We start from the raw sequence: 12,717 nt of genomic DNA, 5'->3' as shown, positions 1-12,717 counted from the left end.
ACTCCTGGACCTGTATTACTCCGAAGATACGTTCGGACGTCTAAAAATGACCCTCTTGTAGACGAGGTCGAACTAACCGATGCCAACCCCACCTATGCAAACATACGATATTCCGACGGCCGAGAATCTACCGTATCATTACGGGATCTGGCTCCCTGCCCACCAGGACCTAGTGGGACATCGGGTGATGGCATTTCACCAGGAAACTCTTGGGACCTATCGGGTACCACTCTCCAGGATCCTGATCGGACACCAACTAGCTTGGTGCCGGTAGAACCCCGTGCTCAAGGTTGCGACCCTCCCAGTACCACGCATGAAAGTACTGGTCTGCCACAGACCAGCTCTGCACCTCCCTCTGAACAGAGGCAGTCTGACTTTGAACCTATTGGGGCTCGTACTCGAAGCCATGATCTCCCCGACCCTTCACAGGGCAATCCAGGCCACACGGACTCTGGCCAATGGCCAACCGCATGTAAGCGGACCAGCGACCCTCTACGACGGGAATCCAAACGGGTGCGACTCTTCCTTGTTCGGCGGCTGCGGACCAAAAGGTAGACCACAGCCTCCTAAACCTGCAGGAGGGAAGAATGTGATAAAAATAATAACTTCCGGGAAGTTATGTCATCACTTCCTGTGAACTGTGAACTATGAACTATGAACTGTGTACATACCTCACTTCTTGTCATGTGTCACTTCCTGTTGGACTGGTATAAATACTGGTCTGTTCAGTATTGTAAGAGGCTTCTACCAGAGGCATGGTAAAGACCTCTCTTGTATATAGTGTGTTTATAAGTTACTTAAAGCTTACTTTAAAGTTACTTGATGGTAAGCCTCCTTTTTCTTACATCACCCTTCAATATCCCACCCAGTCTAATCCCACTCTCCTGCTCACTCCCCATACCCTTTAATATCCCACCCAGTCTAATCCCACTCACTCCTCATTCCCCGTACCTTTTAATATCCCACCCAGTCTAATCCCACTCACTGCTCACTCCCCATTCACTTTAATATCCCACCCAGTCTAATCCCACTCACTGCTCACTCCCCATACCCTTTATTGTCCCACCCAGTCTAATCCCACTCACTGCTCACTCCCCATACACTTTAATATCCCACCCAGTCTAATCCCACTCACTGCTCACTCCCCATACCCTTTATTATCCCACCCAGTCTAATCCCACTCACTGCTCACTCCCCATACACTTTAATATCCCACCCAGTCTAATCCTGTCAAGTCCGCGCCTCAATAATACACGGACTTCGTGAGAACAGTTTAACAGATACTTTACTGAACAAGAGGCAGCTTGAAACTGAACCTACAGAAGCCTGCTAGGCCCTTTTATACAGGGGTGGTCACTGCCGGTACTGCAGTCTAAGACCAGTTATTCCCTTAAAGGTACATACACAACAATTCCTCCCCTTTTAGTTAAACAGTACATAACATTCATTTAACAACTAAATAATAACTAATTACAATTACAATTTTCTCAGTAATATATACATCAACTGAAATAGTCATTAATAAGTTCAGTCTTTAAGGAGGCTTCCTGATCCAGACTGGATAGCGCCTTTCTCGATTATCCTGTTCTGGCGGTGGAGTCAATTCTGTCTCATTGTCATTGGTTGGTTCGTCAGCTTCCAATACCCCTGCTTCTGAGGTAGACGCAATCTGTACTTCGGGCTCATTACCAGGTGCACATGCTTGTGGTACAGGTTTGGCTTGTTCCTGTGACTCTAGAATCTGGTCAGCATGGCATCTCACGATGCTCTCTCCAACGTCCACTGTGTACATTAGTGGTCCCTGCTGTGTGCATATCCTGCCTGGCTGCCATTTTTCTGTTCGGTAGTCGCGGGCCAAGACTGGTTGCCCTATCTTGAAGCTCCTGGTTGGCTTCTCATTTATGTGCTGGAACTGCTTATCCTCAACATCTCGTCTTATGTTTGGTTTGACCAATCCAAGTGATATCTTAGTCTCCGGTTGAAAAACAGTACGTCATTATACATTGCCTTTATGGCCTTTTTAAAGGTCTGAACAAACCTCTCAGCCAATCCATTTGTGGCTGGATGATATGGGGCAGATGTGTAATGTTTCACCCCATTATTCTTCAGGAGCCTCCGGAAATCCTCCGACACAAACTGTGGGCCATTGGCGAAGATGGTCCTTAAGACTGCAATAGTTTTCTCCGTGGTGGTGGAGGACATTTGAATGGCCTCTGGCCATTTTGAATGGGCATCCACAGCTATTAGAAACATTGGCCTAGAAATTCAGTGGGCCTTGCGCCCACTTAGCGCCTAAAGAGGTCTTTTGCGCTGGTGGGGTGGTAGCGCGGAAATTGAGTGCAGCGGTATTGGCGGCGGTAGCCGTTAGCGCTGCGCCAGGACCGATGATGTCATCGGTGTGCGCGGTGGCCCGTAACGCCCCGAAACCGCGCCGATCCCCATATTTATTTGCGGCCGCCTCCTCCGAAGCGGGCGCAAACAGCGAACAGAAAGCGGGGCCGTCCTGCTGCCATAGTGGGGCGCTTGAAAGCGGAAGGTGCGGCCGGCCGCTTTTTCGGCGGCCGCCTGCCCGCACCTCCTTCCCCGGCCTCCTCCACCGCCCCCTGCGGCATTGCTGGCTCGTTTCCATGGAGCCCGGCACTTCTCCGTTGTGCCGGGCTCTTTTGCCGGCACTCGCGATCGGGGCTCCGGCCGTTGCAGGCACCTCCCCCTTAAGAGAAGGCGGAGGCCTGCAGTACCGCAGCCTGCCGCACCGCATCGGGTGGCGCTGTGGCAACTAGCGCGCCGATATTCAGTTGCAGCGCCCCAAACGGAGGCGGGCACCCCCCGGTATAGCGCCCGCTTCCGAATTGGGGTGCAGAAGAGGAATATACGGCGTGCGCTAATGCCTCCACGCCCAGCGCTAACTTTTGGGCGCGAGCCAGCTGCCTGCGCCCAAGTGAATTTCTAGGCCATTGAGTCCATAAATGGACCAGCGAAATCAATGTGTACCCGTTGCCATGGAGATGAGGGCCACTCCCATGGATGTAGCGGGGCCTGTGGTGGAGCGTTTTGGACCTTCTGGCATCCTGTGCATCTCTTGGTCATATCCTCGATTTCTTTATCGATTCCCGGCCACCACACAAACGCCCTGGCTAGGCTCTTCATTTTTACCCCTCCCAGATGACCCTCATGAAGCTCATTGAGTACTCTATCTCTCAACTTGGGTGGAATTACCACTCAGGATCCACAAAGCAAGGTTCCCCGGCACACTGACAGCTGTTCCCTCCTTGGCGAGAATGCTGGCAACAGTGAGTTGCCATATGCTGGCCATCCCTTCAACATCAAATCATAGACCCGAGAGAGTGTCGGGTCATTTTGGGTTTCCTTTTCAATACTTGCGTTTGTAACAGGCAAACATTCGACTATGGTCGCATGGAATATCTCCACTGCAGGTGCTTCTTCCGCCGTCGGCAACAGTAGGTGCGACAGCCATCAGCGTTTCCATGTTGTTTCGTACCTTTGTACTCTATGTCATACTGATGTGCCCCTAGAAAAAGTGACCATCTTTGCAGCCGTTGCACTGTCATCACCGGAACGCCCTTCTTTGGGTTAAAAATTGAGACCAGGGGTTGATGATCAGTCAGTAGGGTGAATTTCTGCCCGTGCAGATAGTGATTGAACTTCTTCACACCCCACACCAGGCTGAGGGCCTCCCTGTCAATCTGGGCGTAGTTACGCTCGGCTGAGGTTAGCGAGCGCGATGCAAAGGCTATTGGCCTCTCTGAACCGTCACGCAATTTGTGTGACAGCACCGCTCCAATGCCGCAAGGTGACGCATCACATGCCAAACGAATCGGTAGTGTTGGGTTGTAGTGGGACAATACTTCTTTTGAAGTGATTTGGCATTTACATTTCTGAAAGGCACGCTTACACTCGTCACTCCATTTCCATGTTACACCAGTTTGAAGGAGGGCGTTCAGTGGGTGCAGAATTGTAGATAAATTCGGCAAGAACTTATGGTAGTAGTTCACCAACCCGAGGAACGACCTCAGTTGCGACACATTTTCTGGTGCTGGAGCCTTGACTACAGCCTCAATCTTGTCCGGCGACTTATGCAACCCTTCCTCATCAATCATGTGGCCACAATACGAGTTTGTCTCCTGAAGAACTCACATTTGGGACGGTTGGCTTGTAGCCCATATTCCTGCAATCTCGTGAGCACCTGCTCCAGGTTGGCAAGGTGTTCATTGTCATTTTCGCCCGTAACCAGGATGTCGTCCAAATAACACTGGGTCCCCGGGATCCCTTGCAGGACTTTTTCCATTGCCCTCTGCCACAGAGCCGGGGCCGATGCTACCCCAAATACCAGTCGATTGTACTGGTAAAGGCCTTTGTGAGTGTTTATCGTAAGGTATTTCCTAGATGCTTCTTCCACCTCCATTTGTACATACGCTTGAGCCAGGTCAATCTTTGTAAAATGTTTCCCTCCAGATAGTGAGGTGAAAATATCTTCTATCTGCGGAAGCGGATACTGTACTGTGTGCAGGACTGGGTTCACAGTCACCTTGAAGTCCCCACAGATGCGAACCTTCCTTGGCTCCCCAGGCGTGCTGCTCAATGCTTTCTTCATTACAGGAACAATGGGTGTGGCCCACTCGCTCCAGTCCACCTTAGACAGCACCCCCGAACGCTCCAGACTCTCCAGTTCAGCTTCCACAGCTGGGCGTATTGCGTATGGCACCGGTCTGGCCATGAAAAATTTTGGGGTTGCGTTATCCTCAATCTTTATGGTTGCCTTTACTGCTTTTAGAGTCCAAAGTCCTTGTTGGAACACTTCTTCCGCGTCAGATAGAATTTGTGACAGACGTCCAGGTGCGACGTCATCATCTTTTTTGTCAGTCACAGTTAGTGCCAGAATGGAATGCCAATCCAATTGTAGTCTTCGGATCCATTCACGTCCCAATAATGTTGGTCCTCGATCTCGTAGTATATACATGTATAGTTTCTGTGTTTCCTTTCCGCTATATTCAACTGGCACCCTTATTTTTCCTCTGGGGTAGACCTTTTGCCCCATGTATGTCTTCAATACAATGGACGTGTCCTTTAAGGGTATGTGTGAGAATAGCCGCTCATAGTCTCGTCGATTCATGACAGTTAGGGCTGATCCTGTGTCCAATTCCATCTTCACTGGGGACCCTGCTATCATGAGGGTGACCCAAATGGTTCGGTGATCTTCTTTTGTGATCACATTGTGTAACTTTAAACAACTTAGTCACCTGCTCCCGGAGTCCTTATCACTCTCCTGATCTTCTGAACTACTATCTGTCAGTTTCTTTACTTTCCTGTACTGTTCCTTAGTAGTTCTTGTCATGTTGGTCTTCTTTCCTGACTTGCAGACTCTTGCTATATGTCCCATTTTCCCGCATTGCCTGCATATTTTGTTTTTAAACCAGCAGTCCTTCTGCTCATGGGTTGTTCTGCCACAGCGATAGCACTTTTTGGCTCCATACGCCATTTCATTAGTGCTGTATTCTTGTGGTTTCTGTTGTATTTCCGCAGCTCCCCGTGCTGCTGCTTCATAGGATACTGCCACGCTGAAAGCCTGTTCTAGCATCAGGTCCTTTTTTGAAAGTAGTCGTTTCTGGGTTCCTTCACTCTGGAGCCCGCAGGCAAACTTATCCCGTAAGGTGTCTGCCAGTCCTGCTCCGAACTGGCAGTGCTTTGATGACTTGCGTAGTTCCGTAAGATAGTCAGCATTGCTCTCATCTTTGTGCTGGTTTCTTTTATGGAACTTGAATCTTTCTGCTATCAGCAGTGGTGTAGGGCTTAGATGTTCCTGTAAGATATGAACAATCTCCTCAAAACTTTTCTCCATTGGTTTAGCTGGGGTAATTAAATTCCGCAATAGGCCGTATGTACCCGCACCCATCAGATTTAATAATACCGACGCCCTCTTTCCATCAGCCACCTCATTTGCCTTGCAGTACACTTCAATTCTTTCCACATACATGGTCCAGTCTTCTACCTCGTTGTCGAAAGCAGTGATACTGCCACTTTTCGGCATCTTGGGCGATTTAAAATGGCGCCTCCCGCGCTTTTGCTTCTTCCCCAATGGAATAAAATTGCGCCTCCCGCGCTTTTGCTTCTTCCCCAATGGGATAAAATGGCGTCTCCCGCGCGTTTGCTTCTTCCCCTTACTGCCACGCTGCTCCTAGTGTTCTACAGGGTAATGGCGGCGACCCACAGCTTCGGCGCGTCTCACTTTCCTTCCCCCCCGTTTAGTTTCTCTCCGCTGTCCTGTTCTCGAGCACCGACCGCGCCCTGTGCGCTCCACCCTCTCTCTCTTGTTATGTTTTCCCGGCGACGCTGCGCGGCCCGAATTGTAGAGCCGCTCAATCGAGCTGGGGCCCGCCATAGTCCGGAATGGTCAGCGCGCTACCTGCTTCCAGCACGATTCGCTGGAACCACAGCCTCTCCCGCAATTCTCCAAACACCGATGGATTCTTCGGGCGGTTGCCCTCGGTCGACGCCCGTTGCTCAGACTACGACCTTCCAGGACCTTCTTTTCAGGCGAGATCCCCGTGAGATGATGCCACACTGCAGGTGAGTTTGAACTTACTCGTCGCCACTGTAAAGTCTGCGCCTCAATAATACACGGACTTCGGGAGAACAGTTTAACAGTACTTTACTGAACAAGAGGCAGCTTGAAACTGAAACTACAGAAGCCTGCTAGGGCCTTTTATACAGGGGTGGTCACTGCCGGTACTGCAGTCTAAGACCAGTTATTCCCTTAAAGGTACATACACAACAAATCCCACTCCCCTGCTCACTCCCCATACCCTTTAATATCCCACCCAGTCTAATCCCACTCTCTGCTCACTCCCCATCCCCTTTAATATCCCACCCAGTCTAATCCCACTCACTGCTCACTCCCCATACACTTTAATATCCCACCCAGTCTAATCCCACTCACTGCTCACTCCCCATACACTTTGATATCCCACCCAGTCTAATCCCACTCACTGCTCACTCCCCATACCCTTTAACATCCCACCCAGTCTAATCCCACTCACTGCTCACTCCCCATACCCTTTAATATCCCACCCAGTCTAATCCCACTCTCCCCTCACTCCCCATACCCTTCAATATCCCACCCAGTCTAATCCCACATTCAGCCACGCCCTACAATAGTTCCCAGCCCTGAGACTGCCCACAGATCTAAATGGCACGGTCTGAAGAAAGGGACGGAAGGAGGAGAAGTTAAAATACCTCTTTCATGTCTTCGTAGAAAATGTAGAGGATCGAATGTCTTTCCTTGTTCTCCCACCAGCCCTTCACATGGTCATGCCACAGCCCGTAACCAACTGCAGGAGGGAGAGCAAGAGATACTGGCGATCCACAGCGACACACAACTGGTCATGTACACAGCAGAATAGGAACCGTTACACAGTGACCTGACACGTACCTCACAGGTAAACGGGCACCTTACAGAAATAACAACAGACAATGCTGGAAGTACTCTGCAGGCCAGGCAGCATCCGTGGAGAGAGAAACAGAGTTAATGGCAGTGACAGGCACAAACACACAGTGACAGGTACACATACATAGTGACAGGTACACACACACACAGTGACAGGAACACACACACACAGTGACCGGTACACACATAAATAGTGACAGGTACATGCACACAGTGACTTGGACACACACACACAGTGACAGGTACACACACTCTGTGACAGGTACACACATACAGTGACAGATACACACACACACAATGACAGGTACACACAGACACAGTGACAGGTACACACACACACAATGACAGGTACACACACAGTGATATGTACACACACACACAATGACAGGTACACACACACACACAGTGACAGGTTAAAACACAGACAGTGACAGGTGCACACACACAATGACAGGTACACACACACACAGTGACAGGAACACACACACACAGTGACAGGAACACACACAAACAGTGATAGGTACACACACACACACACACACACACACACAATGACAGGTAGACACACACACAATGACAGGTACGCACACACACAATGACAGGTACACACACACACATAGTGACAGGTACACACACACAGTGACAGGTATACACACAGTGTGAAAGGTGCACACACACACAGTGACAGGTAGACACACACACACAGTGACAGGTACACACACACAGTGACAGGTACACACACAGTGACAGGTACACACACAGTGACAGGTACACACACACACAGTGACAGGTAGACACACACACAATGACAGGTACACACACACACAGTGACAGGAACACACACACACAGTGACAGGAACACACACAAACAGTGATAGGTACACACACACACACACACACACACACACACACAATGACAGGTAGACACACACACAATGACAGGTACGCACACACACAATGACAGGTACACACACACACATAGTGACAGGTACACACACACAGTGACAGGTATACACACAGTGTGAAAGGTGCACACACACACAGTGACAGGTAGACACACACACAAAGTGACAGGTACACACACACAGTGACAGGTGCACACACACACAGTGACAGGTACATACACAGTGACAGGTACACACACACAGTGACAGGTGCACACAGACAGTGACAGGTACACACACACTGTGACAGGTACACACACAGACAGTGACAGGTACACACACACAGTGACAGGTATACACACAGACAGTGACAGTTGCACACACACAGTGACAGGTACACACACACACACAGTGACAGGTACACACACACAGTGACAGGTACACACACAGTGACAGGTACACACACACACAGTGACAGGTAGACACACACACAATGACAGGTACACACATACACAGTGACAGGTAAACACACACACAGTGACAGGTACACACACACTGTGACAGCTGCACACACAGACAGTGACAGGTGCACACACACACAGTGACAGGTACACACACACACAGTGACAGGTACACACACACACAGTGACAGGTACACACACACTGTGACAGGTACACACACAGACAGTGACAGGTACACACACACAATGACAGGTACACACACACAATGACAGGTACACACACACACACACACACAGAGTGACTGGTACACACACACACACAATGACAGGTACACACACACACATTGTGACTGGTACACACACACACAATGACAGGTACACACACACACAGTGACAGGAACACACACACACAGAGTGACAGGTACACACACACACAGTGACAGGTACACACATACAGTGACAGGTACACACACACAGTGACAGGTACACACACACAGTGACAGGTACACACACACACACAGTGACAGGTACACACACACAGTGACAGGTTCACACACACAGTGACAGGTTCACACACACACAGTGATGGGGCACACACACACACACAGTGACAGGTACACACACACAGTGACAGGTGCACACACACAGTGACAGGTACACACACACAATGAAAGCTACACACACATACAGTGACAGGTACACACACACACACACACACACACACAGTGACAGGAGGCCAGGTATACCTACTAAAAGCCTTTGCCCCTGGGAAGTCTCTGAACTCATACCGTTGCCCTGCAGGTACCTCTGGAAATACTCCTCCCAGGTCCCAATGGGGATCTGCAGCTTGTTCTTTAAGGAAAAGTGATAGTAGGAGACCATGTTGTCCTTGGCATTCCTGGCGCAGTAGATTATCTGCAGGGGGATTGAAATAGGGGGTGCGGATTAGAGCCGTCGCACAAAATCCTCTCCACCATCTACAAGGCACCAGTAAGGAGTGTGATGGAATACTCTCCACTTGCCTGGATGAGTGCAGCTCCAACAACACTGAAGAAGCTCGACACCATCCAGGACAAAGCAGCCTGCTTGATTGGCACCCCATCCACCACCTTAAACATTCACTCGCTGCACCACCGGCGTACTGTGGCTGCAGTGTGTACCATCCACAAGATGCACTGCAGCAACTCGCCAATACTTCTTCGGCAGCACCTCCCAAACCCGCGTCCTCTTCCACCTAGAAGGACAAGGGCAGCAGGCGCATGGGAACACCACCACCTCCAAGTTTCCCTCCAAGACACAAACCATCCTGACTTGGAAATCTATCGGCTGCTCCTTCATCGTCGCTGGGTCAAAATCCTGGAACTCCCTCCCTAACAGCACTGTGGGAGGACCTTCACCACACGGACTACAGCGGTTCAAGAAGGCGGCTCACCACCACCTTCTCAAGGGGCAACTAGGGATGGGCAATAAATGCTGGCCTGGCCAGCGATGCCCTTACCCCATAAACGGATAATACAAAAACCCGAACCCAAGTGTGGAATCCAACCGCCCACACCCACTGGAGAGGACGTCAACTGGACTGAGAGAAAGAAAGACTCGCATTTCTCCAGCACTTTTCACCACCGCGGGACATCCCAAAGCGCATCACAGCCAATGAAGTACTTTATGCACAGCAAGCTCCCACAAACAGCGATGTGAGAATGACCAGATAATCCGTTTTAGTGATGTTGGTTGAGGGATATATATTGGCCAAGGATACCGGGGAGAACTCCACTGCTCTTATCGGAATAGTGCCGTGGGATCACTTATGTCCACCCGAGTGGGCAGATGAGATATCGGGCTTAACGTCTCCTCCGAACGACAGCACCTCTGACAGTGCAGCACTCCCTCAGTACTGACCCTCCGACAGTGCAGCGCTCCCTCAGTACTGACCCTCCGACAGTGCGGCGCTCCCTCAGTACTGCCCCTCCGACAGTGCAACACTCCCTCAGTACTGCCACTCCGACAATGCAACACTCCCTCAGTACTGCCACTCCGACAGTGCAGCACTCCCTCAGTACTGCCACTCTGACAGTGCAGCGCTCCCTCAGCACTGCCACTCCGACAGCGCAGTGCTCCCGCAGTACTGCCGCTCCCACAGTGCAGTGCTCCCTCAGTACTGCCCCTCCGACAGTGCAGCGTCCCTCAGTACTGCCCCTCCCACAGTGCAGCGCTCCCTCAGTACTGCCCCTCCGACAGTGCAGTGCTCCCTCAGTACTGCCCCTCCGACAGTGCAACGCTCCCTCAGTACTGCCCCTCCGACAGTGCGGTGCTCCCTCAGTACTGCCCCTCCGACAGTGCAGCGCTCCCTCAGTACTGCCCCCCGACAGTGCAGCACTCCCTCAGTACTGCCACTCCGACAGTGCAGCACTCCCTCAGTACTGCCACTCCGACAGTGCGGCGCTCCCTCAGTACTGCCCCTCCGACAGTGCGGCGCTCCCTCAGTACTGCCCCTCCGACAGTGCGGCGCTCCCTCAGTACTGCCCCTCCGACAGTGCGGCGCTCCCTCAGTACTGCCCCTCCCACAGTGCGGCGCTCCCTCAGTACCGCCCCTCCCACAGTGCGGCGCTCCCTCAGTACTGCCCCTCCGACAGTGCAGCGCTCCCTCAGTACCGCCACTCCCACAGTGCGGCGCTCCCTCAGTACCGCCCCTCCCACAGTGCGGCGCTCCCTCAGTACCGCCCCTCCCACAGTGCGGCGCTCCCTCAGTACTGCCCCTCCGACAGTGCGGCGCTCCCTCAGTACTGCCCCTCCCACAGTGCGGCGCTCCCTCAGTACTGCCCCTCCCACAGTGCGGCGCTCCCTCAGTACTGCCCCTCCGACAGTGCGGCGCTCCCTCAGTACTGCCCCTCCCACAGTGCGGCGCTCCCTCAGTACTGCCCCTCCCACAGTGCGGCGCTCCCTCAGTACTGCCCCTCCGACAGTGCGGCACTCCCTCAGTACTGCCCCTCCCACAGTGCGGCGCTCCCTCAGTACTGCCCCTCCCACAGTGCGGCGCTCCCTCAGTACTGCCCCTCCGACAGTGCGGCGCTCCCTCAGTACTGCCCCTCCCACAGTGCGGCGCTCCCTCAGTACTGCTCTGGAGCATCAGCTTAGATTTTTGTGCTCAAGTCTCTGGAGTGGGACGCGTGAACCCGTGACCTTCTGACTCAGAGGCGAGGGTGCTGCCCACTGAGCCACGGCTGCGAGCATCAAGGAGGAAGACAGGAACAACAATATGTTCCCAGGTATCAGCCATGGCTCAGGGGGTCGGGACCTTGCCTCGGAGTCCGAATGTTGTGGGTTCAGGCCCCACTCCAGAGACTTGAGCTCAAAAAATCTACAAACCACCTTTAACATAGCAACAACATCCCAAGGTGCTTCACAGGAGGGTTAGCAAGTGAAATGTGACCCCGTGCCGCATCAGGAGGTTTCAGGACAGACAAAGAGGTAATGCATTTGGGGAGGGCTAACAAGGAAAGGGAATACACATTGGCCCAGTAATTCCTGTCGGGGGCTTGCCGCGCGTGCAAGCCCCTGATGTGCACTTACCCGGCGCGCCGACATCTGAAACCTGGCCTGCAGTGGATTTCCTGTAAGTGGCCCGGTTCTGATCCCGGCGCGCTGTGCTAACCTGACCCAGCGGCGTAGTTAGTGCGATGTGCTAGCTGGGGTCAGGTGAGCACTGTTCAGCCAATCAGGGGAGGGGAAACTTCATTCATGAGTTTGATAGTAAAGACTGTCAAACTCATGAAAAGTACGGCACCCCAAAACACTACTTAAACTTTAAATAAAATTTTAAAAAGCATCCCAATAATTAAATTAACTATGAATAACTTTAAAAAACTATTTTAAACAATTAATCAAATTTTTGAAAAAAATAAATTTTTTA

General features: G+C 51.7%; 1 pseudogene across 1 annotated transcript in view; it reads right to left on the bottom strand.

Moving 5' to 3' along the window:
* The window catches only part of LOC147094935 (sulfotransferase 1C4-like), a 29,201-nt pseudogene extending 16,737 nt beyond the window's left edge, over window positions 1-12,464 (bottom strand). The window contains exons 1-3 of the transcript XR_015074765.1: window positions 12,378-12,464; window positions 9,596-9,722; window positions 7,252-7,346 (exon numbers count right to left, since the gene is read on the bottom strand). The product of XR_015074765.1 is annotated as a sulfotransferase 1C4-like (transcript). The remainder of the gene's footprint in view (window positions 1-7,251; window positions 7,347-9,595; window positions 9,723-12,377) is intronic.
* Between the last annotated feature and the right edge of the window lie 253 nt (window positions 12,465-12,717).

This window comes from Somniosus microcephalus, unplaced genomic scaffold (genome assembly GCF_052327205.1).
Source record: "Somniosus microcephalus isolate GS21.2 unplaced genomic scaffold, FLI_Smic_1.0 unresolved_chr1, whole genome shotgun sequence".
Lineage (NCBI taxonomy): Eukaryota > Metazoa > Chordata > Chondrichthyes > Squaliformes > Somniosidae > Somniosus > Somniosus microcephalus.
The sequence above is the reverse complement of the archived record's forward strand: the minus strand, read 5'-3'. Positions and strand labels throughout refer to the sequence as shown.